The following is a 27,903-nucleotide window of genomic DNA, read 5'->3' as shown; positions in this document are numbered from 1 at the left end:
ATTACTGCATTTACTATTTAAGGGTCCCAATCTCCTTCAAAATTAACCCTGGGTTACCCATGATTCTCTTTAGAAATGCCTTCTCAACCTCCTCCCTATTATGGTCAAAATGGTGTTCCTACTTCCCTTGTCTTCTTTTGCCTAAATCCAGCTCATTTGGGACATTCTTCTTACCCTCATTTTGAGTTGACACCAGTTTTCTTTTTCTTTCCATCCTTTTAATTAATGGTTCATCATTAGAGGGAACTGAGACCCTATCCACATTCAAACCCTTATTACCTGAGCCCTTCCCTACAATTCCTCTCTTCTAAGAACCCTTCCTCATTTCCTCCTCATAGTCACTATCCTAATCTAACTCATTCCCCTTTCCTTTTTCATTTCTTCTTGGAATTTCTATCAAAATCCCCTTTCATACTCTGCTTAACATGCACCTAATCACCTTCATCCTTAGTGTCCTTATCACAAATGATTTGGAATATTGATTGCAGAAGCTTTAACACAATCTAATTCAAAAACTAATTAGCATAATAATACTTCATATTTTTTAAGAAAACCATATATATTACAATATTTGATTCAAAATTTGAAATAAAATAATAATAAAAATCACTATTTGACAATTCCAATTATTAACTCAACTTTTTGACTTAAAACACTAAATAGCAGTCCCAATGTTAGCCATAACATGTTCTAGTTTTTCACTGGGAAGCTACAAATGCAATTTCTTCTTCTTCTTCCCATGCCAAGATAATATGGCTATATAGATTTTTCATTAGTGAAGTAAGTTTTGTGAGAACAAGATCCATATCATGTCATTCTACCATATTATGGTGAGCACATGTGAGTGCATTGTTTGCAACAACGAAGGCTTCTTCTACATAAAAGATGTCCCACCCATCCTTTTTAAGTTTAGAGTCCACAACTTCTTCAAAATGGTTGTTCTTTATCATGTACCTTACATACCCTAGAATACAAAAATGACTTGAAACTTGTGCTTGGTCAACGTGCCTCTATTACGTTAACATCTCCAACACAACAATCCTAAATCTATAAACATTATTTTTATAAGAGAGCTTGTTATTCCAAAAATACTCTAGACCCCAATATCCTTTTGTGCTTATTATTTTATTAGAAGACCTATCTATCCCCTCCCAATCTATGTGCCTAGAAAACCAAAAATCAACTTGCCTTGGTTCATAATCCTTAAGATTGACCATGATATTCTAAGGCTTGATATCAATATGAATGATTTTATTCCTATTTAAGAATTCAATTCCCTTGGCTATACCCATTCTCATTCTTAAGCTTTGCTTCCAACTATATGTAAAGTTTCTACAATTTCCTCTCAAATAATCATCTAGAGAACACCCATCTATATACATGTAGACTAAGTAGGATATGTTTGCCTCTATACACCAATCATATAGATTGTTTATGTTGATTTGATCCAATCCCTTTAGTAGTTCAAATTCATTATCCACCCACATTTTGGTGTAAGGGGATTTGTGTTGTATTTCCTTTATAGCCAAATCTCTACTTTGGAAGGCCTACTTGTAAACTCATGCAAAACTTATTTCCTCAACTTTAAGAGACTCATGGCAACATCTTTTGATATAAGAAATCTAATAAATTGTGAGGTTTGAATAAATATTTGTAGGTACAAGTGACAATTTTTTATCAGAGGAGAAACCTGCATGCACGTCATGTATAATTCTTTCTCTTTCTCTAATCCTACTTGTTTCAATTGTGTAGTGAGGAGTAGTTGTTCTCATAGTAGCTACCATTTGCAAATTGGAAGATAAACTTGAGGGAACCAGATTTTGTTGAACATCAACTTACTCCTTCATATTTACTTATGATGAAGGTAAAGGGGAACTGTGTTGGATGTGAAGTCCACTATCATGTCTATTCATTTCATATTCCTTTTGTTTGCCTCTTCATTTTCTATTGAAGATTGTTGCATAAATAAAAGGGAAAAGCCTTGTGTATCTAAGTTGTAAGCTATAATGACTAAATAATATATTCTATCTACTCTTAGTGTGGACATAGACACAATTGTAGTGAGCCACAATATATCCTATCTCTTGTCTCTATTTTGTGTATTCACAATTTATCTCTTAAATTAACAATTGGTACTAAAGCATGCAAGATACTAGAGAGAAGAGTAGAGCGTAGGATCCCAAGACATGAAGAAGCCCATTGAAAAGAAGACTATTGTAAGAACTTTTCTAAGGGAAAAATTCACCCAAGAACTAAGAACTCAAACACAAGCACACAATAGACAAAAAATGGATATGATCAATTAATCAGAGTATGTCCAAATACATTGCTCTATTCAGAATGTGATGTTGAAACACACTAAGAGTGTCTGTATATAAAAGCCTCTTAGGAAGCACCTAGAATGTCTCTAGAAACAACCAGAAGATAAGACAACTAAGCACCTTATCCAACATTTTGGATGAATGGATAAGAATGACTAAGTGTCATATGTGTGTAGAAGATTCTTGTGTTGTAGACAACATGTGCTTAAAAGAGGTGCAAACCCCCTGTGATGTCATCATGACATCTCACAAGAGTACACACACTCCTAAGTGTCTCACAAATAAAATAATGCAAAATAATTAAATAATGCATTAACCTAAGTAAACTTAAGTAAGTGTAATAAGTAAATACTTATTTACACCAACACCCCCTCTTAAGTGTAACTTGGGGGAATGCCCTTAAGCTTACGAACTAGGGTGAAGATGCATAATGGGTCCCGACTACTAGGCCATGTTAGGTACCCATGTACATAATGAAGATGCAATCTCTCATAAAGTGAGAAAAGAGGAAAAACCTCATGGGAAAAACCCTCCCCCAAAAAGAGAGATGAATAAGGATGCATCAATGGATGGATTAATCAAGACCTCCCCATTATGACATACATCAATGTATATACAAGAAAGAATAAGGAAGGACAAAACCTCCTATGAGGAAAAAGTCCCCCCCAAAAAGGAGGAGACAAGGTAGTCCTCCCACCTTAAAAGTAGTGTGCCGATCAGTGAGAAATGCTCCTATGTAGAAGCTAATCCATGACTTTTGGATGATGTTCCTCCCCTTTAGAAGAAACAAGAGCAAGGATACCTACAAGATATGTCCGCTGGATGGAGAAGGAATCTCAATGATGACTGGTATCTCTAAAACCTATTCAAAAGTCCCTGTGTCAATACTAATGATGGCTTCCTCCAAAACTACTAAAGAGAAGAGCAGATCGCACAAAGAAGGAGGTAGAACTTGCCTTAGGAAACCAACAGTCTTCTCAACTAATGAAGAGACCTCTTGCAAATGTTGTAAAGAAGAATCCACAATCACGGCAATCTGGAAGGTTTGATCATGTAGACCATGGAGTTGAGGGTCAAAGTGGGCCCTCACAACAATTGTAGAAGACTCCTCAGCAAAGAGAAGTGAGAAATCATCATAAAAGTCTCCCATATCTATTGTGTTTGACTCCAAGAATAGAGCTAAAATGTTTGGCAAGAAATCATCACTTGGAAGACCATGTGTACCCTACAATGTTGAAGTACATGAATCTGTCACTACGGAAAAGGATGCAATATTCACCTCAAAAAGAAGATGAATGTCATCAATAATGTCTCCCACATCTTCAATGTCAGACTCCACGAACAATTGTGCAATGTTTGAAAGGAAGCCTTCGAATGAAGGTAGGGTAAGAAGACATAAAGTATCCTGCTGCACTAAATCCAAAGCATCTGTGGCTGGAACTGGATCAGTAGGAGCAACAAGAGCTGGAGGTGTGATCTTATTTGAGGTTGAAGAAACCATAGTTGGAATGACTGGATGTAGAAAGTCCACTAGAGATGGAGTATCACATGGATCTCTATATGCTTCCCAAATAGACCACCAAATATCACAAGGAAAATGTGCCAATCTAAGAGGACCAAAAGATTCCCTACTCATACTTTTATGTAAAAATTTATTAAGGTTAATAATATATGTCCAATCAAAATGTGGTGGCATTGAATAGAGATAAGGAAGCAATCCTGGATGTTCTCTTAGATGGTCAATTATCAAAGTCCTCCATTTGTAATAGTTCCTTGTTGTCAACTATGGTCTAATACCAAACTGAAAAATCTGACAAGACTCCATGAGATCAATCAATGAACCCCCAAAGAATCAAAGAACCCCCCTTGAAAAAGATGCTATTGGCACTTGAAAGCCACTTGCCAATTTAGAGCCTATTTCTAAAAGTAGTATTTTTGTCTACAAAACCTCTAACGTGATTATAGATCTTGAAAGTAGACAAAAAATATGAACTTTCAAAAAAAAATGGAAACTGATTTGGAGTCTAGATGAGCTTGTACCAAGCATTTTAAGTGGCAAAATTTGAGATTTTTGAGTTGCAGAAAAATTCAAAAATAGAGATCTCAAACCACCTGCACCAATGTGTAGATCATGAAATCCTACCCTAAAACAAAAAAAATTGCTTACAAAAAGGAGTCTGTATCAGGAAGATATCACTTTTTGAAAATTGTTGCTGTTGTTTTTCTTTTTGAATCACCATCGCACCTCCAAAAAAAAAATGACTCTAGATTTTTCCTCAAATGTTTGATTTGGATGAAACAAAATCTGATCTAGGGTTTTTGGACCTTCTGAATGTGATGCAAATATCAGATTTGCACCAACAAGCTTCAATCTTCACCAATTTTGCAAATCGGTCCTTCGAGTGTTGGTTTGCAAAAAAAAATTGCCTCACAATCGACTTTGGCCTAAGGTAGGAAGCTTTGTAGCCGATTTTCACCGAATTAGTGTTCTGAATGCAATGGTGAGGTCAGATTTGGCTCTAGACACTCCCAATTTTTGCAGCACTCTAGATTCAGGCCGAGGTGGTGAAGCATGTGTGGTCTTGAAACGACAATGTGATGAGAAAGTCTTCAAGTTGCTCTGATACCATGTAAGAATTTTCCTAAGGGAAAAATTCACCCAGGAACTAAGAACTCAAATGCAAGCACATAGTAGACCAAAAATGGATATGATCAATTAATCAGAGTATGTCCAAATACATTGCTCTATTCAGAATGTGATGTTGAAATACACTAAGAGTGCCTGTATATAAAGGCCTCTCAGGAAGCACCTAGAATGTCTCTAGAAACAACCAAAAGATAAGACAACTAAGTGCCTTATCCAACATTCTAGATGAATGGATAAGAATGACTAAGTTTCATATGTGTAGAGATGATTCTTGTGTTGTAGACAACATGTGCTTAAAAGAGGTGTGGACCCCTTGTGATGTCATCATGACATCTCACAAGAGTGCAAATACTCCTAAGTGTCTCACAAATAAAATAATACAAAATAATTAAATAATGCATTAACCTAAGTAACCTTAAGTAAGTGTAATAAGTAAATACTTATTTACACCAACAATTATAGAAGAAAGAAAAATGGTAGATAATGTTCTGAAATTTTTTGAAATGCATGTACAAATTCATTTCCATCTTGAGTATGTCAGCATACACCATTTTTTTTTAGTAGAATATTGTAAAATTTTAGCATGTAAGAATGGTTTAGAAAGTACTAAGGGAATGAGTTTGACATATGGTATCCAAGTTGCTCAAACATCTCCAAATGCATAAGGAGGTAAATTTTCCAAATAGACCAATCTTTTTTACCCCTTATTCATATATGATAACCACATCCTTTGGTTGAACTTCTCTCTTTTTCATCTAATACCTCTTTTTTTTAAAGCACATGCAATGGATCTTGAATAGGGGTTTTCTATTCCTATGGTAAATCCAACTCTTCCTCTATAGTAGATTCCATTTTAATAGGATTCTACTTGTCTTGACCTCTTAAAGTTGGCTCTTCTCTCAAGGATATTACATGATTTGATACCAATTGTTAATTTAAGAAATAAACTAAGAATACACAAAATAGAGATAAGAGACATGATGTATCATGGTTCACCACAATTCTTGCTACATCCACATGAGAGTAGAGAAAATATATTATTCAGTCATTGCAGATTGCAGCATAACATACACAGGGTTTTGCACCTATATTTATACATTAGTCTTCAAGAGAAGACAAAGAGACAAATAAGAAGAATGTGAAATAAACAATCATGGCAGTTAGACTTCACATCCAACAATCTCCCACTTGAAGGTCAACTCATCCTACAACCTCATATCTGAATATCCTCCCACTTAAACTTTGCTTTCCCTTACCAAATCCCATGGTAAGAAATTGTCAAAAGACAATCTTCATAGCTAGAATAGCAACCATAGCCAGTATCTAATCACATCCAACTATCCATACAACATCAGTTGATTTATAACCACATAAGTAGCTGATACGATAACTAACCAAATATAGCATCTTCCAGAAAAATATTCCAAAAATCCATTAATGTGCAAAAACTAGAAGACCATCATAGAGGAATTTAAATTGCATGAGCAATGTCAACTATAAGTTGACTCAATCTACCAATCAACCCATAGAAGGCATGTCATTAACTTCAGATGATCTCCAAACTAAAACCAACCTACTACAAAATGACATCTTTCAAGTCCTCATGGAAATACCACATATTGTTGAACTTCACTATTTTATAATAACAATACTTGGTATTTTCATGAGGACTTGGAAGATGTCATTTTACAGTATGTTGGAAGCTGTCATTTTGTCTATGTGTTGATTGGTAGATTGGGTTAGCTTATAGTTGACATTACTCATGCAATTTAAATTTCTCTATAATCGTCTTCTAGTTTTTGCATGTCAATGGATTTGTTGTGTTTTTTTTGAAAGATGGTATAGTTGGTGAGTTATTGTATGGGCTGGTTATGTGGTTATAAATCTATTGATGTATGTATAGGTAGTTGGATGTGATTAGCAATTAGCTACGACTGTTGTTTTGGCTATGAATATTGTTGTCTGGCAATTGATTACCATACTATTGGTAAGGGCAAGTAGAGTTGAAGTGGGAGGTTGTTTAGATGTGATGTTGTAGTATAAGTTGAACTTCAAGTGGGAGATTATTGGATGTGAAGTCCAATTGTCATGTTTTCTCATTTCATATTCCTCTTATTTGTCTCTTCATCTTATGTTAAAGATTGTTGCATAAATATAAGGGCAAAGCCCTATGTATGTAAATTGTAAGTTGCAATCAAAAAATAATATATTTGTTCTACTCATAGTGTGGACATAGCCACAGTTGTGGTGAACCACAATATATCCTATCTCTTGTCTCTATTTTTTATATTTTCAATCTATCTCCTAAATTAACAAGTTGTCTCATCCCATTTTTGCCTAGGTTTGTAGTTTATCTTGTAGATGATGCCGATTATAAACAATAGCACAATTGTAACAACTATATGATAGGAAAATACAAATAATGAAATAACATTTTTGTCAAATGCTTTCAATGAGGAAAAGTAAATTTGGAAAGTTGCAAATTGCTTACCATTTACAATAGTAATTATTATAGATGAGTTTACAAAATTGTTGAAAGTTTTTAGGAATCTGCCCATTGTAGATGTAGCAGAATTGTCAAAAAATTTGAATCAATCTGATAAAATAATAAGTAAATGTCATTACTTATTAATTGGATGGAATAAAGGAAAAATATAATATTTTAATTATTTACAAGGATAATAAGATTTTACCATCAGTAGAAGAATGTGGTTGATAATCTAAATTGAGTAGTTGTCATCTTTCCCTTTTACCCATGAATAAATTATTAGTAATAGTTATAGTTTTTTTTTGTTTTTCCTCATTCTTTTTTAATTATTTTATATGATCTCAAAATATTATTTACCTATATAATAATAAACATGTTGGTCAGATTATTTTCAGAATTTGCTTCTATATTATATATTAGTAAAAGAAATGTTTACTTCCTACCTTTTATTATCTATATTTGTTTGATGATTGATCAATAATAAAATTTTTAGTATATCTTTATATTTTCTTATATATTACTTAAATGTTCATTAAACCATTTTATGAATAAAGATATTTTTGATATTAAGTAGCAGCCAAAAATGGGAGTTGATTTAGAACAAGAAGCTAAAATATAGTAAGAAGTCATTTGGAACTATCATCATACCTCTTTTCTTAATATCAAAAATGTTGGATACAATTGTTAATTGTGTATTATTTTTGATGTTACAAAAATGTCATATCAGCCATTAGATAGAGTCTACCGAGCTCAGATGCTTAGCAAAGCAATTTATAGTGACTACCAAGCGTTCCTGAACATTACACAGTAAGTTAGCTCTTACCGAGCTCACTTGGGCATCAAAGGATCTTGTAGCAAAAAGTTAATGTTAACTAAACTCCCGAGATTAACAAAGGGAAAGTCAATATCTATTGAGTTCACTCAGTCATTGAAGAGAAAGTTAGCTTTTACTGAGCTCACTCAGTAAGCGAAGGAAGCTCAATGTTTACCGAGTTAACTCGGTCTCCAAAGGAAGTTGCAAGGTTTGTAGTGTTTACCGAGCTTCACTTGGTTAACACTGGGGAAACCATTCTAGAGTAGCGATCACCGAGCTGGGTCAGGCAGCAAAGAATTTTATTATTCTAAAAAATTAAGTTTAATTGTTTTGTGTAATGTTTGCAGCCGACTGATTTATTATTTTCAGTTGTTGTAACTTGTAATTGAGCCAACTTGACAATCTACAAGGTATATATGAAAGGTCAAGTTGTGAATTCAAAAAATGTAAGAGTGTGGATGCATAAGAGTGTGAATGTATGAATGTAAAAGGAATAAGTGACTATTGAAGATATGAGTGAATGTTGTGAAAGGATTAGATATCCTTAAGGAGCTGCAAAGTTGTGTTCGACCAGTGAGGATCTAGTGAAGTAGAACATATATCTGTATTTAGCAAAGATAAGTTGCATATATTTTAGATCACTTCATTGTTGCTTTCTAATCATTGTAACAATGATTCAAATCTCTTAACAGAGTTGGTTTAACAGCCATTTTGTAAATCCTCTAACAAGGTGACAGTTCAGTTGAATTGTTCTTAAGACCTCCAACAAGGCCACTCCTTACAGGATGATTAAATCCTCTAACAGGGTCACACCTAATAGTGTGTTTTGTAACCTTTAACAAGGTTGGCTCCTAACAGGGCTCACTTCAGAAGAGTGAAAATTGGTAACTAGTTACTTGGTGGTTTTTCCCAAATTGGGTTTCCATGTTAAATCCGGTGTCTCTTGTGTTCATGTTATATCCTTTATGCATGCATGTTAATCACTTTAAATGCTAAATAAGTTAATAGAATATCTATCAAGTTTTAGCATTTATTTTTATGGTTATCGAGTATCAAAAACAACTATATTTTAAAACTTCTAAGGATCTGTGGATTTATTTTTGTGGTAACTAATTCACCCCTCCCCTCTCAATTACTGCATCTCTATTTCTAACAATTGGTATCAGAGCTTTTGGTGCTTGTAGGATAATATTTCAAGGATCTAAGCTAAAAATCAGGATGTCTTATAAGAGGGAAATTCAAAGACTTAATAGGGACAACTTCTCAGCATGGAAAGGGTTGATGAGACTTCATCTAGCTTCTATTGGAGATACATGACTAAAATACCTTGATGAAAAATATGCAGAACTAGCTCGTACACTATCTATCAATGATATTGCTGAAAAGAAGACCCACAACATTATGATGATAGATATAGCATTTTCTTCAAGTTATGAAGAATTTGATGATATCAAGGACTACAAATCTGCTTTTGAAATGTGCAAAAAGCTGAAAGAGATCTATGGAGGAGATGATAATGTTAGAAGAGCCAAAGCAGAAAGTCTGAGAGGACAATTTGATCAAATGAGGATGAGAGAGGATGAAAACATTGCAAAATATGTTGAAATAGTCAAAGCATGTGTTAGTGCAATCAAAGCATCTGGAGGAGATATCATGGAAGAGACAGTTATAAGTACAGTTCTCAGAACTCTACTTCCCATTTATGCAATTAGAGTTTCTGCAATTCAAGAAAGAAGATGTGAAGCAAATCATAAGATAAATCTAGAGGCTATAAATGGAAGATTGACTACATTTGAACTAGACAACTTTGATAACTATGTTCCAGCTTCCAAGAAAATTGAATTAGCATTTGAAGCCAAGCTTTCGCTCAAGGAGAAAGGCAAAAGGAAAAATGAATCTGAGTCAAATAGTGAAGATGAATCAGACCAAAGTTTAGACAGTGATCTTGAAGTAATAGAAGCCCTTCTAGCAAGGAAATACTCTAGAGACAGAGGAAAATACAAAGGTAAAGTACCTCTAATCTATTTTTCATGTGAAGAAGTTGGTCATATTGCTGCTAGGTGTCCAAACAAGCAAAATAAAGATGAGAAGAAAGGATACAAGTTCAATGGAAAGAAAGACTTTATATCATTCAAAGATAAAGGTAAGAAAACATATTTTATGGCTAAAGATTCTAATGATTCTAGTGATGAAGAAGAAGATGAAATTGTCTACATTGTTGTGAAAGATGAATCTGATAATGATGAGGAAATGGCACTCATTTCTCATATGAGCAAAAATGATACATGGATCATAGATAGTGGTTGTTCTCATCACATGACTCGTGAAAATATTAAGTTTGAATACTTTGAAGACTATGATGGTGGCAGTGTAAGATTTGGTAACAATGAACCTTGTTATATAAAAGGAAGAGGGAAAATCTCTCTAACCAAAGAACTTATATGTGATAATGCCTATTGGGTAGAAGGACTAAAGCATAATTTGTTAAGTGTGGCACAACTACTCAATAATAGATTCCAAGTAGAATTAATGCATGGTAAAGCAAGACTATTAGATGGCAAAAGAAAGCTGATTGGATTAGGTACTCAAACTAAAGGTAACTTGTTCTATCTTGAAATTTTGATAATTTGGTAAAGATGAAAAAATTCAAGAAAGTAAGAGGCATTCCTAATATAAAGAAACCTGAGGTTGGTCTATGTAAAAATTGTCAAATTGGTAAAATGGGAAAAACTAGTTTTAAAAGTAGAAACTATCAGTCTTAAGATATATTAGAAATTGTGCATACTAATTTATGTGGACCCATTGGAATTGAAAGCTATACTAGAGAAAAGTTCTTCATTCTTTTTGTTGATGATTACTCAAGAATGATGATAGTCATGTATCTAAGAAACAAATCAGAAGCATTTGAAAAGTTCAAATGGTATTTGGCTAGAGTAGAAAAGGAAACAGGGAAAAGATTAAAATGCTTGAGGTCAGACAAAGGTGGAGAATTCATTTCACATGAGTTTAATAACTTTTGCATTGAAAGAGGAATCAAAAGATAGGTATCAGCCCCTGGAATGCCCCAGAAAAATGGAATAGCTGAAAGAAGGAACAGATCCATCATGGATTGTGCAAGAACTTTAATGATTGAAAAGAACATTGCTATAAAATACTAGAAGGAAGCTATCAGCACTACAGTTCATACCCTGAACTGAGTACAGCTAAAGAAAGACTCATTCAAAACTCCCTATGACTTATGGTATGGCTATAAACCTAAGGTAAGTTACCTTAAAGTATTTGGAAGTAAATGTTACATTTTGAAAGAATTTAGAAAATGAAAATTTGATGTGAAAGGTGATGAAGGTATATTCTTTGGATACTCATGCAAAAGTAAGGCATATAGATGTTTGAACTTGTCTACTCACAAAGTCATAGAAAGTGCACATGTGAAAGTTGATGAGTTTACAGAAAGGACTAAAGAAGAAAGCAAAAGGGAACCAAAAGATTATAAAAGGTTTGTCTTTATTGAACCTGATACAGTACTAGTTACATTAGAGAGTTAGGAATCTTCTACTCCCGAGTCATTTGTAACCAAGTTACAGGAAGTTCAAACTGAGCCACAACAAATCGAGTTAAATTCAATGTCTACTGAGCAAGTGTCTACTGAGTCTGAAGGACTCGAGCCAACATCTACCGAGCAAATATCTACCAAGCTAGAACAGAAAAAACCTGAAGTTGAAATGCAAGAGGATAATAATGAAATTCATTCAAAAGGCAAGGAAACTGTATTAGCTAAGTATGTCTGGAGACATCATTCAGCAGATCAGATCATTGGAGATAAATCTGAAGGAACCATGAAAAGAAATAAGTTGAAAGGTACTTGTTTGCTTGCTGATTTTGAACCTAGAAATATCAAAGATGCAGGGGAAATGATAGTTGGATTGAGGCTATGAATGAAGAGATAGTGCAGATAGAAAAAAACAAGACATGGACTCTTGTACCTAGACCTAAAGATAAAAATGTGATTGAAACTAAGTGGGTATTCAGAAACAAGTTGGATGAAGATGGTAAGTTATCAAGAAATAAAGCTAGACTAGTATGCAAAGGATATGCTCAAGAAGAAGGAATAGACTATGGAGAAACTTTTGCTCCTGTTGCAAGATTGGAAGGAGTCAGAACCTTACTTGCATATGCTGCATTCAAAGGATAAAAAGCTTATTAGATGGATGTCAAGTCAGCATTCCTCAATGGTATACTAGATGAAGAAGCTTACATTGAACAACCTAAAGGTTTTGTTGATCTAGATAAGAAGAACATGGTTTGCAAATTACACAAGACATTGTATGGTCTGAAACAAGCCCCTAGAGCATGGTATGAAAGATTGCATAACTATCTTATTCAGATTAGTTTTCAAAGAACTAATGATAACAGTAGCTTGTATATAAAGGAAGGACCAAATAATAAGATTTTCTTGGCAGAAATATTTGTAGATGATACTATTTTCATAGGGAATCATGATCTTTGCGAAAAATTCTCCAAACAAATGAACAAGAAATTTGAAATGTCTATGTTTGGAGAGATCAAATTCTTTGTTGGTCTTCAAATTCAATAGAATAAAAATGGTATCTACATCACTCAATCAAAATACATCAAGGAGATATTAAAAATGTTTGGAATGGAAGATTGTAAACCAGTTGGGACTCCTATGTGTACTAGATTAAAACTTACCAAGGAAGATGAATCAAAAGAAGTAGATCAAACATTGTATAGATCCATGATTGAAAAGTTATAGTATGTAGTTCATACTAGGCCAAATTTTGCCCTTGCAGTTGGTATTGTAGCAAGATTTTCAGCAAAACCAAGAGAAAATCACATTATGGCAATCAAAAGAATAATGAGATATTTGAAAGGAACTGAAGAGTATGGTTTATGGTACAAATATGGAGGTAATCTAGATTTGAAAGTGTTTACTAATGTTGATTGGGAAAGAAACCTTGATGACAGAAAAAGTACAAGTGGAGGTGCATTCTTTCTTGGAAAGAGGTTGGTTTTTTGGACAAGCAAAAAGTAGAATTGTACATCCCAATCTACAGTAGACGCAGAGTATGTTGTTGCAGCAGTAAACTGTTCTAATATTATTTGGTTTAAACAACTGTTGGAAGGCATGAAGGTGGAAATCAAAGAACCAGTTGTTATGTTCTGTGATAATACAAGTGCAATCAACATATCTAAGAATCCAATGATGCATTCCAAAACCAAGCACATTGCAATAAAATATCATTTTGTCAAAGAATTGGTGCAAGATAAGGAGATCAGATTGGAATATGTTCATACAAAGGAACAAATTGCTGAAATATTTACAAAACCATTACCTAAGGATGCATTCTTGTATCTAAGAGGTAAGTTAGGGGTCACTCCCCTATCTGAAGTTCACTAAAATGAAGTTTTAGTGAAGCATCAACTCATACCAAGTTGAAGATCTATCAGTTGATGTAGCATAATCATGAAATATTGCATATGAATCAGTACTAAAGGTACACTAAAATTCATTTGAGTTGAGTTATCTTTAGCATGTGTTGTCAAAGAAGGAGAGTTTTACTGTCATATCTCTCTGAAATTTGTTTAAGATAAAAAGTTTGCTATGTAATTCCTTCATAGAGGTAGATTATTGTAAGAGGGAGAATTTTTTATCTTAGAGGGAGAATTGTTATGTTGACATATTGTGTCATCATATAAGAGAAAGACTTTTTTTCAAATTTTATTTTGATATGACATGTTGTGTTGCCATCAATGCCAAAGAGGGAGATTGTTGGATACAATTATTAATTTTCTATTATCTTTGATGTTATACAAATGTCATATCAGCCATTAGACAAAGTCTACTAAGCTCAAATGGTTAGAAAAGCAATTTATAGTGACTACCGAGCGTTTCTAAACATTACACAGTAAGTTAGCTCTTACTGAGCTCACTCGGGCATCAAAGGATTTTGTAGTAGAAAGTTAATGTTAACCGAGCTCCCAAGGTTAACAAAGGGAATGTCAATATCTACTGAGTTCACTCGATCATTGAAGAGAAAGTTAGCTTTTACCAAGCTCACTTGATAAGCGAAGGAAGGTCAGTGTTTACTGAGTTAACTCCGTCTCCGAAGGAAGTTGCAAGGTTTGTAGTGTTTATCGAGCTTCACTTGGTTAACACTAGGGAAACAATTCTAGAGTAGCAGTCACCGAGCTAGGTCGGGTAGCAAAGAATTTTATTATTCTAAAAAATTAAGTTTAATTATTTTGTGCAATGTTTGTAGTCAACTGATTTAATATTTTCAGTTGTTGTAACTTGTAATTGAGCCGACTTGACAATCTGCAAGGTATATATGAAAGGTCAAGTTGTGAATTCAAAAAATGTAAGAGTGTGGATGCATAAGAGTGAAAATGTATGAATGTAAATGGAATAAGCGAATATTATAGATATGAGAGAATGTTTTGAAAGGATTAGATATCCTTAAGGAGCTACAAAGTTGCATTCGATCAGTGAGGATCTAGTGAAGCAGAACAGAGATTTGTGTTCAGCAAAGATAAGTTGCATATATTTTAGATCACTTCATTGTTTCTTTCTAATCATTGTAATAGTGATTCAAATCTCTTAACAGAGTTTCTTTAACAACCATTTTGTAAATCCTCTAAGAAGGTGACAATTCAATTGAATTGTTCTTAAGACCTCCAACAAGGCCACTCCTTACAAGGTGATTAAATCCTGTAACAGGGTCACACCTAATAGTGTGTTTTGTAACCTTTAATAGGGTTGGCTCCTAACAGAGCTCACTTTAGAAGAGTGAAAATTGGTAACTAGTTACTTGGTGGTTTTTCCCAAATTGGGTTTCCACGTTAAATCTGGCATCTCTTGTGTTCATGTTATTTCCTTTATGCATGCGTGTTAATCACTTTAAATGCTTAATAAGTTAACAGAACATCTATCAAGTTTCAGCATTTATTTGTATGGTTACCGACTATCAGCAACAACTATATTTTAAGACATCTAAGGATCTGTGGATTTATTTTTGTGGTAACTGATTCACCCCTCCCCTCTCAGTTATTCCATCTCTATTTCCAACACAAAAAACCATACATTAATGTATCCCAATTTCTCCATCTACTATAATATCTAGGCTAACTAACATACTAAAAAATATAAAATTATATAGACATAATAGAGTTCAAAACTGTAAACTTACATAATTTAGCTATGATAATACTAAAAGGCCATCTAGGTAGAACATAGCAAATACAATACATAAAAAAAATTAATTAACATATAGAGAGCTACCTCTCTTTCTTCTCTTTGTCAGGTCTTTCTAGGAGCACGAAGCCAATCACCTATCAAGAATTGAGAGAAGGATGTTTGTGTTGTCTGTCACACCAATACAGATAACAAACATGTCCTTCTTAGCATGAAGAAGATGAAGAGTGGTGGTCACCTAGTGCATCACTTTGAAAGTAAAATAGGCCACCTTGTCAAACCTCTCATCGAGGTTTTCTATACTTTCATGATTTTTTTTAATAGTCTCTTGTAGTGCAACCTTATCCTCAAAACACACCTAAACACTAATCCATAGAAAAACCTTATAATTATTCCCTCCTCCTTTATTATTTATCTTTCCATGTTATTGTATTAACAAACATGTAAAGAAATGGTATTAGGGTCCTTGCAATTATCTTGAGTATTTATAGCTTCCAAGGTGTGAGTTTTGTCTTTGAGATTGTCAGAAATATGGGAGAGCATGGGGCTCAAGTTGCTATCCATAGGGATATTATCACCCCCATATAAGGACCTTCTCCTCCTTATCACTATCTATATACTTTCCACAATGCACCTTCCTCTTCTTTGTCTTAGTAGTATTCACACTCTCTCCACTTCTTGTAGACTCCAAATTAATGATGCACTCCTACTTCTCGTTAGGGGTTCCCTTCTTCAAATCCATCCTAGGTGTAAGGTACCCTATCCTAAGCATTTTAATCTTCATATTAGAATCAATAACATTAACCTAATTTTTTGTTTAAATATATTGAACAATGTGGGAGGGGGCATGATTGAGGTATTTTGTATTAGCCACTAACAAAACCTCTAAAGAGATCTAAGGAGTGGAAATGGAAGTTGAAAGGTTTGGAGAGGGGGCATGAACGTTAAAGGACATAGGGGGAAAAATAGCCCTGCTTTAGAAAACAAATTGATTATGCATGCAGAGTATCGATGCATACATATATATATATGTATATATATATATATACATATATGTATAGACATATATATATATATGTATATATATATATATATGTATATGTATATATATATATATATATGTATATACATATATATACATATTTATATATATACATATATATATATATATACATATGTATATATGTATACATATATATATATATACATACATATATATATACATACATATATATATATGTATATATACATATATATATATACATATGTATATATGTATACATATATATATATGTATGTATATATATATGTATGTATATATATATATATATGTATACATATATACATATGTATATATATATATATATGTATATATATAAATATGTATATATATGTATATACATATATATATATATACATATATAGATATATATATATACATATATATATATACATATATATATATATATATATATATATATATATATATGTATATATATATATATATATATATACATATGTATATATGTATACATACATACATATATATATGTGTGTGTGTGTGTGTGTGTGTGTGTGTGTGTGTGTGTGTGTGTGTGTGTGTGTGTGTGTTTTATAGTTGATAGTTACATCTATTCAATATTATAATTTTACTATTTTGATTATAGTGGAACCATTAATGCACTAATTTGACATATTTATTAGAAGTTTCATTAGAAATTACCTTGGGTGTATATAATCTTTTCCCTTTTATTGTTTCTGACATTTTAATTTAATAATAAAAGATTCTAAGATGAAATCTTCAAAAAGTCATATGTGGAGCCTAAGAAGGCCAAGGAGACACAAAGGCCAAGTTTGGAAGTCCCCACACAAGAAGAACATCATACAGTGCCAAGCTCCAACACACCTAATTCAAAAGGGAAGAGATTGGAGAAGAAGATGAAGCAGTCATCATAAGCCATGAAGGGTAGGTCTATTACTCTTGATGAAAACTTTGTGATTTTTAACTAGGACATGTCTAAGTTGAGTGTTGAAAAAATAAGGAAACTTAGTAACTTCCTAGATAGGAAGGATAAGGAAAAGGATATGAGAAAGGAGCATCAACAAAAATAGATATTATATGACATAATAGATATATTTCTTGATACTATTTGTATTGATAATTTAGATGAGAAATCCCCCATTGTTGAATAGTTGATCAAGATCATTGAGAATCTAAATGAGCTTGATATAAATGCTCCAGAGAAATTCATGTAGTGGTCACATTGATAATTAAAAAATAGATTATTAGAGAAGGTCGCAACCAAGATTACAATTAACAAGGTTGAGATCCCCACTCTAATTATTGATTTGGAGCAATCAGTTACTAGTGTCAATACATTCATTTCCAAAATATGCAATGTCCTAGGATTTACAAAAGAAATACTTGTGAGAAAATGGATAAAATTGATGCAGATTTACATGAATGTGGGTCAAATCTGAACCTAGATCCTACTTCCAATTTAACATGAATTTTTCAAAGATTGGATTTTTGCAAGGCAAGGAGTTAGAGTTGTTTCACAAGGAGTGCAATAAAACAAATTTTATCACATAGATATAAGCAATATTATTAGTTCATTTACAAGTCACACAAAGGCATATACAAGTTGTTAAGGATCTTATGCAAAGTCAACAATTATCTATAGTAGATAACATGATGGAGCTCACAACCAAATTGGAGATTAAAAGACAAGTTCTTGAGACACTCAAGAATAATTGGGATAAAGCTATGGATATTTTGAGGAGATTGTACCACCCTTTTTTGAATTAATTTGGTATAATCCCTTGGCCATAATTAAATGTCACTACTTGGCATAAGTGATAAAAACAAGGGGGAAATGTTTATATGATCAAGTATGAGTATGAATGGGGATATGTATGAAGATTTTGAAGTGTAAATAGTATGGATATTTTGATTGAGATATACAAGGGAAAATGCATTGGAGTAATATGAAGATAGAGTTTATGATGTTGAACAAAAACACTTTTGAAAAATATTTTGCAAATGTAACAACATATTACATGTAGACTAAGCTACAAGTATGGAGTACACCATAAGGGGGAGTAAATATTTTAGAGTTTTGTTATGTTAGATTTTTGGCATGATAAGTATTTTTTTCACTAATGACAAAAAGGGAGATTGATTTTTTTTAAAGGAGGTAGGAAAATGGTCCTAGACTCGAGGAGCAAAAAGACCTAAGAACATTTTTTTAGTGGGCCATTATAGACAAGTCCTAGAAAAGACCATCACTAATACAAACTATTAGAGATTCACCACCAAACTCAACTTAATAAAAAAGAAGAGGATTAACTACTAATGCTAGATTCTAACTTATCAGCCAAATGTTGTTGATAATCACAAAAAGGTAATAGAGTCTAAAAGTAGTGTGAATTAACATAATTCAGTTTAAGAATAAGAGTGTTAAAATTGTGTTTTAAAATTATTGAGATTATCAGAAAAGCCACAAAAAAGGCCATCACTAACACAACTATTAGAGATTCACAACAAAATAAAACTTAATAAAATAATAGATTTATAACTACTAATTGTAGAGTCTAGATTATTAGTCAAAACATTGTTGATAATCACAAAAAATAGCTGAGTCTTAGAGCACTATAAATTAAACATAATTTAGTTTAAACATAATGGAGTTTGTTGACCATAAAGGAAATCTCAGTGTTGTGTATTAATGCAATACACTTAATCATTTACAAGGAAGAGTTCATTGTTCAACATTGTGACTAAGATACAATGAAGGTTGAGTTACATAGAGCATAATTATACAAGTTTAGTGTGTTCTAAAGAAGATATAGTTGTTGATCACATCAAAAATTACTAAGAATTTCAAATTTTGGTGAGTACTACATGAGCCAAGCAGCTTAGAGGTTAATGTAGTTTAAGCCAAGCATAGTATGTGCTAAGGGATAGGATCAAGAAACAAGCATGCTTGAGAATTAGACTCTATTGTGTCGAGTTATAAAGTTTGAGTATATGAGTTTGGAAAGGCATAAAATCCTATGTAAACTATTTTTCCAAGCATGAAATATGCTTCTACAGTTTAGGTGAACAAAAAGGAGAAAATTAAGCATTTAATTTTTGTTGGTAAACAAATTTGTCACAGTAGAATATGCCCAATGGAGTGTGTGGCAAACCGTTCACAACAGTTGGATAGGCCTTTAATATCTGGCCTTCATCTGCATTTAGAGGGGCAACTCCCTCATAAGATAAAATTTTAGATTTTTCAATAAAGATAAGAAGAAATTAGGAAATAGGAAAGAAAATCATTGACAGCAAATGCACCACATGCCTTCAACATTTTCATAAAAATGATGTAAACTATTAATGAGAGCTATCAAGGACTATGCTTGAGAACTTTCATCAACACAATGCTAATTCAACCATCCACAAATACACACATCATACCATGAAACTAAGCATAGATGAATCAACACTTTAACAAGCCAGATTCCTTGGAGAGAGAATGCTAAATGTACTTCCTTTTATTTTTTGCACCAAGAAAGAAAGAAATAACTGATTACACAAAAACAACCATTGTACACACTTTCCAAAAATTGTTTTATGATCAAAGCATAAGTGTTCCCCTATATCCATGTCCAAAAAATCCCTTATTACATTCATTTTTAGGAATTTATAGCTATTCTAAAATAACTAACCTTTTAGGTTTGTAACTACCTCAAAAGTTAGAGTTTTTAAATTGGAATCAATTTGAAAACTGACTCTACCTCTAACTTCATATGAGTAAAAACTCTAGATCTTAACTCTAGTTACAATAAGTGACATAAGTCACTTTTCACTATAAGATAATTAAAATGTACTATAGAGAAAAGGCCACGATTCTGATTTTGTTGAGGTAGCCTCTTTGTGCCAAATTAATGGTAGACTTTTTGTTCAACAAGAAGCCATTTTTTTTTAAAAGGCAAGCTCACCTACCTCTGCCATCCATTCATCCTATGTGATAAATCTGCTATGAATTTCATAGCACTTATATCCTCTGAAGGTAAAGTCTCCAGTTGAGGGAAAGTTTCTCCAAGACTTGAAAAACTTTAGCAACTTCCTTGCCCTCGAGTGTCTATTCATTTTGAAGGTCTTTTTTGTATAGGATAAGATTGATATTTCCATCTGTATTGACCATGTTGCAAATAAAATGGACTCCTCTTATGTCACACTCAGCATGGTCATCTTTAAATAACAAGAGAAATTCAAGCTCAGCTATTGGCTTGATATCCATATTTATGAGCTTCAGTGAATATTCATAGGCACTAAAGAGTTTATAGAGATGCCTCGGTCTCAACCTATCCGTGCTGGATATGTCAAGGTATTGGGTAAGAGTGTTTCCAAAGTTTTCTACAGGCTAAGGACCAAGATGAGGAGGAATGTGCTTATATTGGCCATCTGGTGTTGTGCGCAGCATATGGGCAAACCAACCATTTCCATCATCCATGATAACTCTCTGTCCTATTTTCAAATATATGACTTTTTCTATGTGAAACTCATTACATTGGACTCATATATAGTCATCTGTAAAGTTTCCAATCTCACTAGTTACATTTGAAATGGAAAAGTGCTCTCCTACAAGTGACAATGTAGAAAGATTCTGCCACTTAAATATTCCTCCTCCTAAATTAAGCATGTCAATTTTGTACATATAATCGAGATCAATAGACTGAAGGGTGAGAGCATATATACACTAATCACTTGAGAGAAACCTAACAGATTCACCCACCATGCCAGCTAGAAGAGGAAGCTTTCTCAGGATACCATCCTGATATATGTGCAGAGCAAGGGTGTTTGTCATTTTCCATCCTTGGAGTATGGGCATATATGATCACTGAATTTTTCAGAGCATATGGCTAGTACTGATAAGTTGTATACTTGGAATTGTGGAGAGCATCAGCTTTACAATCATACCCATTTCATTTTGAGTCAATATCACTTGAATATATTTTATCTACCCGACTTCATTGGATGCTCAATGAGTGCATATTCAAAATCCACAGTGCTCATTTTTTCAAATATATAACTATAGATCTAGCTGAGTCCATTCCTTAAGGATTTCATTTGACACTGTTAGCGATGTTTTCTTATCAAGGATCTCCATTCATTTTGTTTTACATTGCATATCCCAAAATCCACCCATTCACATGGAAACATGATCGACCCTATAATGAAATCGACTCCATGTCAATTATTTTATGGAAGTATCATGACATGAGCCACTTCACCGGTGACTTCCCTTTGTTATTTAGCGCAACTCTTCCATATGTAGAATCTCCCATCATTCCAATGCTTTTTGTGCATTGTATCAAACAATTAGCTACATCTTGGAGGGTCAACGGTTTATACTAGTGGCTTAGTCAAACAGATTACGTGCCTTCAACAACTTATGTGCTGCTTTAAAGTCTATGTTAGCAGCCTAGAAACAACTGGTTTAACCAAGACATCAAATGCCACTATCGGTATTATTTCACATTTCCTTGTGCCATCGTGGCAGAGAGAACAAACTATTTATACCATGCAACTGTTCTTTGTTCAATCTGCCAATTGTATGATATTACCCTTGGCTATATACATGTTGGTCATTGTCCATCAAGCCGTGGGTTTGGGCTTTCCTGCGTGACACACTTTACATGGGAATTTCTTCCAACACTTGATACACATACATGTTCAAACGTCATCTAATGATTATGAGCTATGAGTTTTTGCAGGTGCAGTATCAAGCAAATCTCACACTCCCTCCATTTCATTATTTTTGCAGCCATGCTGTGCTTACAATGACAATAAGATTCTTCTGGTGGCCCCTCGCATATTATTTGTGTATTTTCCATCGTGAGACCTGCTTGTGCGCTCTATAGGAGCACCCCCAAATAGCCCTATTGATGTCATTGGCACCCTCCTTGCTCCCAGCTCGTACCATCTCCTTAGATATTTCTCATATTAAGAGACTATGAGCTTTGCGTAATCTGCACTGATTTCAATGAAACTGGAGGCAAATAATATTGTTATTTATAGCAGAGAGTAAGGCTCAAGGTGGATTGGGAAGCAAAAAAAATGCAAAATGAACGCGAGATCTCGCCTATAGATAGTAGGGCAATCAAACCTTCTCTCCATTTCTCAATTCGTTGGGTGAACCCCGCTAAGAATTTGGGTAGCTGGGAGGGAACGAGCCTTTAGAATAGTAGGGCTATCGCATCTATCCCAGAGAGAAGGAATGAAGCATCATCTGTAGCATACCTTAAAGTTCCAGATCCTCTAGCAGGCACTAGCATCGGCATAAGCATGGGCGGAGACTGATCAAGATGGAGATCCATGCAGAAGCAAAGACAATAGTAGCAAAGGTAGCAGCATCGCAATTGTTGTACTAGCCCGAAACTTCTAGCCCCATTAACATAATCATTTCCTCCAAGAATTATGGAAACAAGACCCTCCTTAACAATTATGCTCGCTTCATGACTTCCAACGATCTGTGACACCTTCTTTTGGTAGTCTACAAAATATTCAATTCTACAAAATATTTGCACTGCTAAGGAAGCTGAGCAACATGGATTTCTGAGCTAGCCTATCAAAGGTTGATGCCTTTTGAAAACATAGTTTGTGTTCCTATAACTCGAGCTTGCTTTCAAACTGACCTCCAATGAAACAACTAAACTGAAAAGAAAAGAGAGCACAACAAAAACTCCTAGCTAAGATATGTACAAGGTGGTAGACAGGACACCTTACTAATGATAATGTTTCAAATGTTTCCCATTATAAGGCAAGGGCATTTGAGTGTCACTTAAGTATGACAAAAAAAAAGAGTTCTTTTTGCATACCTCATTAATCTGGAAAGGGCCTCTCCATAAGGAGTCAAATTTTCCATGTAAGCCCTTTGGTTCTCGGCGTTTATCCCAAAGCAAGACAAGATCACCTTCTTGAAACACCCTCTGCTTAGCTTTCTTATCAAAGAACTTCTTAACACGGGCTTGATGTTCTTGAATTCTATTCACAACCAGATCCCTCTCTTCTTCCAACTTGGTCAAATACAATATTCATTTTTCAAGAGCATCTTTGAATTCATGATTCTCAATAGCATCTTGTAACTTCAAGGTAGATAATTCTAGAGGAAGAGGAAGAGTTGGTTCAGTTCCATATAGTATCTCAAAGGGAGATAATCCTATTGCTCTCTTGTTAGTGGTTCAATCTGCCCAAAGTGCATCATACAGATGTTTATGCCAAGATCTCTTATTGACATCTATCAATTTCTGCACAATGGTCATAATATTTTTATTACTTGATTCTGCTTGACCATTCCCTTGGGCAAAATAATCTGAGGAGTGAGAGAGAATGATTCCATATTGATAGCAGAAGGAGGAGATCTCCTGGGAGGAGAAGTTGGTAGCATTGTCAGTAACGATTTTTTTAGGAACTCCAAACCTAACCAAAATATTTTGATTGATAAAACTATACACCACTTCTAAAGTTGTTTGTTTGACTGAGATAGCTTTGACCCACTTTGTAAAATAGTTGGTTGCCATCAAAATGTGAGTGTGTCTAGCAGTGGATGAAGGATGGATAGGACCAATGAAATCTAAACCCCACTGTTGAAAGGGTTCTTCAATCACTACCGGCTTCAAGGGAAATGCTGCTAATTGAACTCTTCCTTTGAAATACTGACAAGAATCACACTTCTTAACCCATTCTTCTGCATCCTTGAACATCTTGGGCTAGTAAAAAAAATTCCTTAAAATTTTGTAAGTTGTTGCTAATGCTGAGTAATGACCTCCACATGCCTCATTATGAAACAATTGAAGCATCTCCTTTCTTTGTTTAGAATCTACACACCTCAGAAAGGTACCATCTATCCCTTTCTTATATAAAGCATCACCCCAGAGAACATACTTTGAGGATTTCAATTTCAAGGTCCTCTTCTCTTTAGGTGATAAATGAGTAGGACATTCCCCATATGTCAAAAAATAGGCAATATTTGAAAACCAGTCATCAACATTGCTAATGAATAAAACTAAAGGCATTTCTTCCTCCGTTTCTTCTACACCTTTAGAAGATCCTTCTACAATTGCCTTACACAAACCTTTTCCTCTGACAAGCTTTTTAGGTTTGATATCAAGATCATATTCGTGTACTTTAGATATCCAAGAGGCCCTTTTGTTCACACCAATTTCTTGTTGTGTCAGTATAGTCTTCACTGTTGAATTAGGAACAACACCTTGGAGTGAGAGTTCAAGATGTAAAACTTGAATTGTTTAACTGCTCTAACTAAAGCATAAGCATTCTTCTCGATCGAAGAGTATTTCAATTCATGTTTCTTAAGAGGGATACTCATGAATGCTATTGGGGCCTCAGTATTGTCTTTGTCAGGTTGGGTAAGTATAGCAGATAAAGTGTTCTCAGATGCATAAAAATACAAATGAAAATCTTTAGAAAAATCTGGATAAGAAAGGGTAGGGGCATTAGTAATTTTAGTCTTGATTTGTTCAAAAGAAGCCTTACCTTCTTTTGTCCACTTAAAATTAGTATTCCCTTTCATCATATCCATAATTGACTTGGTAATCTCAGAGAAATCTAGTATGAACCTCCTTATGAAGTTTATTTGTCCAAAGAAAGATCTGACTCTTGGTTTACTCATAGGAAGTGACAACTGTTGGATAGCTTTCATCCATTCAGGATCTATTCGAATACCCTCTTTAGAGACAATATGCCCTAATAGTTTTCCTTCTGCCACCCCAAATATAGACTTCTTAGGATTTAGTGAGATGCCATGAGTTCGACATTGGTGCAAGATATCTTCCAGATGGTGCACATGATCTCTTCTCTGCTTTGAAAACATTGTTAGATCATCAAGGTACATCACAATAATCTTATTCTTGAAATTTTTGAATGAATGATCCATTGCGCATTGAAAGGTGGCATCGGCATTTATCATACCAAAAGGCATACGATTATAGGAAAACATATCCCATGGAGTGGTAAAAGTTGTTTTGTGTTGGTCTTTCGGTGCGACACTGATCTAATTATAACTGGAGAAGCCATCTAGCATTGACATGAGTTCTGAGCCAAATACCAACTGCATAATATGATCCATGACAGGGAGTCTGTAATTATCCTTAAGTGACACTTGATTCAAATTGTGAAAGTCTACAAATATTCTTATCTCACCATTCTTCTTCCTGACGGGAACAATATTAGCTACCTATGTCAAATGATGAATGGGATAGATAATTTTTTCTTTAAGCATCTTATCAACTTCATTGAAAATATCATCAACTACCTTGGGATTGAATTTCCTTTTCTTTTGCCGGAAGGGAGTTGAACCAAGTTTCAAAGGAATTTGATGTTTAAATTTCTTGTTCATGAATTCCTTTAGATCTTCATAACCCCAAGAAAAAACATCTTGGTAGGCTCTCAATAATTTCATGAATGCTTCTTTCTCTTCTAATGTCAAACCTTTCCCTATTAGGATCATCTTTGGATTTTCCTCAGAACCAATATTTACTTTCTCATAACCCAAACAATTAGAAGGTTTAGTGTCCTCAACTTTTTCTTTCCTTTTATCTTCTTTATCAAAAAGACTTTCTAGGGTGACTAATCCTCTCGAGATAATATTACCTTCCAATTGAATAACTTCAGGGTCATCTCTTGGTGTTCCATTATGATTACACGATCCTTCAAATTTCAAGTCTGAAAATGGAGACCTTCCCTCAAGAAATGCAATGATTTGCCCATCATCATAAAAAACTTGCTAGTGTTGATCGTTATCAGGCACACTGGGTCTATGAATCATCTCTACTGTGTAAACATCTCTGTTGAACTCAAGGTGAGGAATAAGGAGAGAGGTAGAGACTGCAAGACAATTTTCTTTGGAATTTTGTTCACAAGGAATAGCAAATAAAGAAAAAGCATCAAAATGCTCAATCTCATCCCACACTCTATTCCTATATGCCTTCAATTTTGCATTCTTTCTTTGATATTGTCTACGTACCTGGTTGACAACTAATTCTGCATCTCCTGATACCTTGAGTTTTTTGATTCCTCTTTCTCTTGCATACTCGAGACCAAGTAGGAGAGCTTCATATTCTGCAATATTATTGGTGGTTTCAAAAGCCAACTTATAAGCTTTCAGGAATTTCTCTCCTTTCGGTGATATCAAAACTATCCTAGCACCTGAACTAGAAGAAGAAGAACTTCCATCAAACTCTATTGACCATAATTCATTAGTTATATGAGGCATAAGAAGCTCAGCTACATCTTCTTTAGCAGATGTCATCATATACGTTCCATGCCCAGTATCAACATACAATATTTCCACTCTTGGATCATCTAATTTCAGGACTGTATATTTGGCTTTAGATTTAAGATTAAGCTTAACCATTTTATCTCCAATTGGGATAAGGACATGAGACATGTCCATCTTGATCTCACCACCAAGGTCTTTGATAAAACTCCTACTCAAAAGCATCCTGTAACTAGCCAAAATATCAGTGACCAAGATATTCAACTTTAACTTCTTCTCAGGATGTGCTGCAAGTGCTACTTGAGCATCTTTTAACTCGCTAACTAGTGGGACTTGTTTCACCTCCATAGAATACACTTTTCCAAATGGTGTTAGGATAAACCATGGACAGAAATAAAAAACTACATGCAAATATAACCAATAAAAAAAATAATAGAACACACAGAAATGAACACAAGGCACCAAGATTTAACGTGCTTCACCCAATCCTTGGGCTACGTCCACCAAACAGCAAGTCCGATCTTATTACAATCCAGTGATTACAACCTGATTACAATCCGTAATCCCTTACAACTCAATACCGCTGCAAGAACCAATTTCGTATCACCACATATGAAAAAATACCCAACCCTAAGCCCTTTTTATACAAGTATTAAACCGCTTTAGGGTTATAACATGTCGGCCATATGTCGGCCATAATATGTACAGTACTTTCCTGATCAGTCACCACAATCTAACAATCTCCCACTTGGGGACTGATCAGGCTCCACACTAAACAACAATCTCCCACTTGGAGACTGATCCTGTAGAAATACAACTACCGCATGGGGCTCCCACTGGATCAAACCACCCTGGACTCTGCTGTTCTTTTATTCACATTTAGTCTAAAAGACCAACTGAAGCTGAAGAGGAGTTCAACTTCTCCCTTGTGACAACCTTTGTCAACATATCTACTAGATTTTCATTGGTATGTATCTTCTCCAGCTTTAACTGTCCATCCTCCAAAACTGACCGAATGAAATGGTACTGCAACTGTATGTGTTTGGTCTTAGAATGCAGAGCTGAATTCTTAGCAAGATGAATGGCACTCTGACTATCTGTGAACAAATAATTATCCTTCTGAGGATGTCCCAAT

At 34.2% G+C, this 27,903-nt stretch overlaps 1 pseudogene; it reads right to left on the bottom strand.

Moving 5' to 3' along the window:
• Nucleotides 1-698: 698 nt before the first annotated feature.
• LOC149544040 (uncharacterized) lies at nt 699-27,116 on the bottom strand (annotated as a pseudogene).
• Nucleotides 27,117-27,903: the final 787 nt, after the last annotated feature.

This window comes from Cupressus sempervirens, chromosome 8, assembly GCF_028749045.1.
Source record: "Cupressus sempervirens isolate cs-2001-9-10 chromosome 8, ASM2874904v1, whole genome shotgun sequence".
NCBI lineage: Eukaryota > Viridiplantae > Streptophyta > Pinopsida > Cupressales > Cupressaceae > Cupressus > Cupressus sempervirens.
Note: the sequence above shows the minus strand (reverse complement) of the source record. Positions and strands in the feature narration are given on the sequence as shown.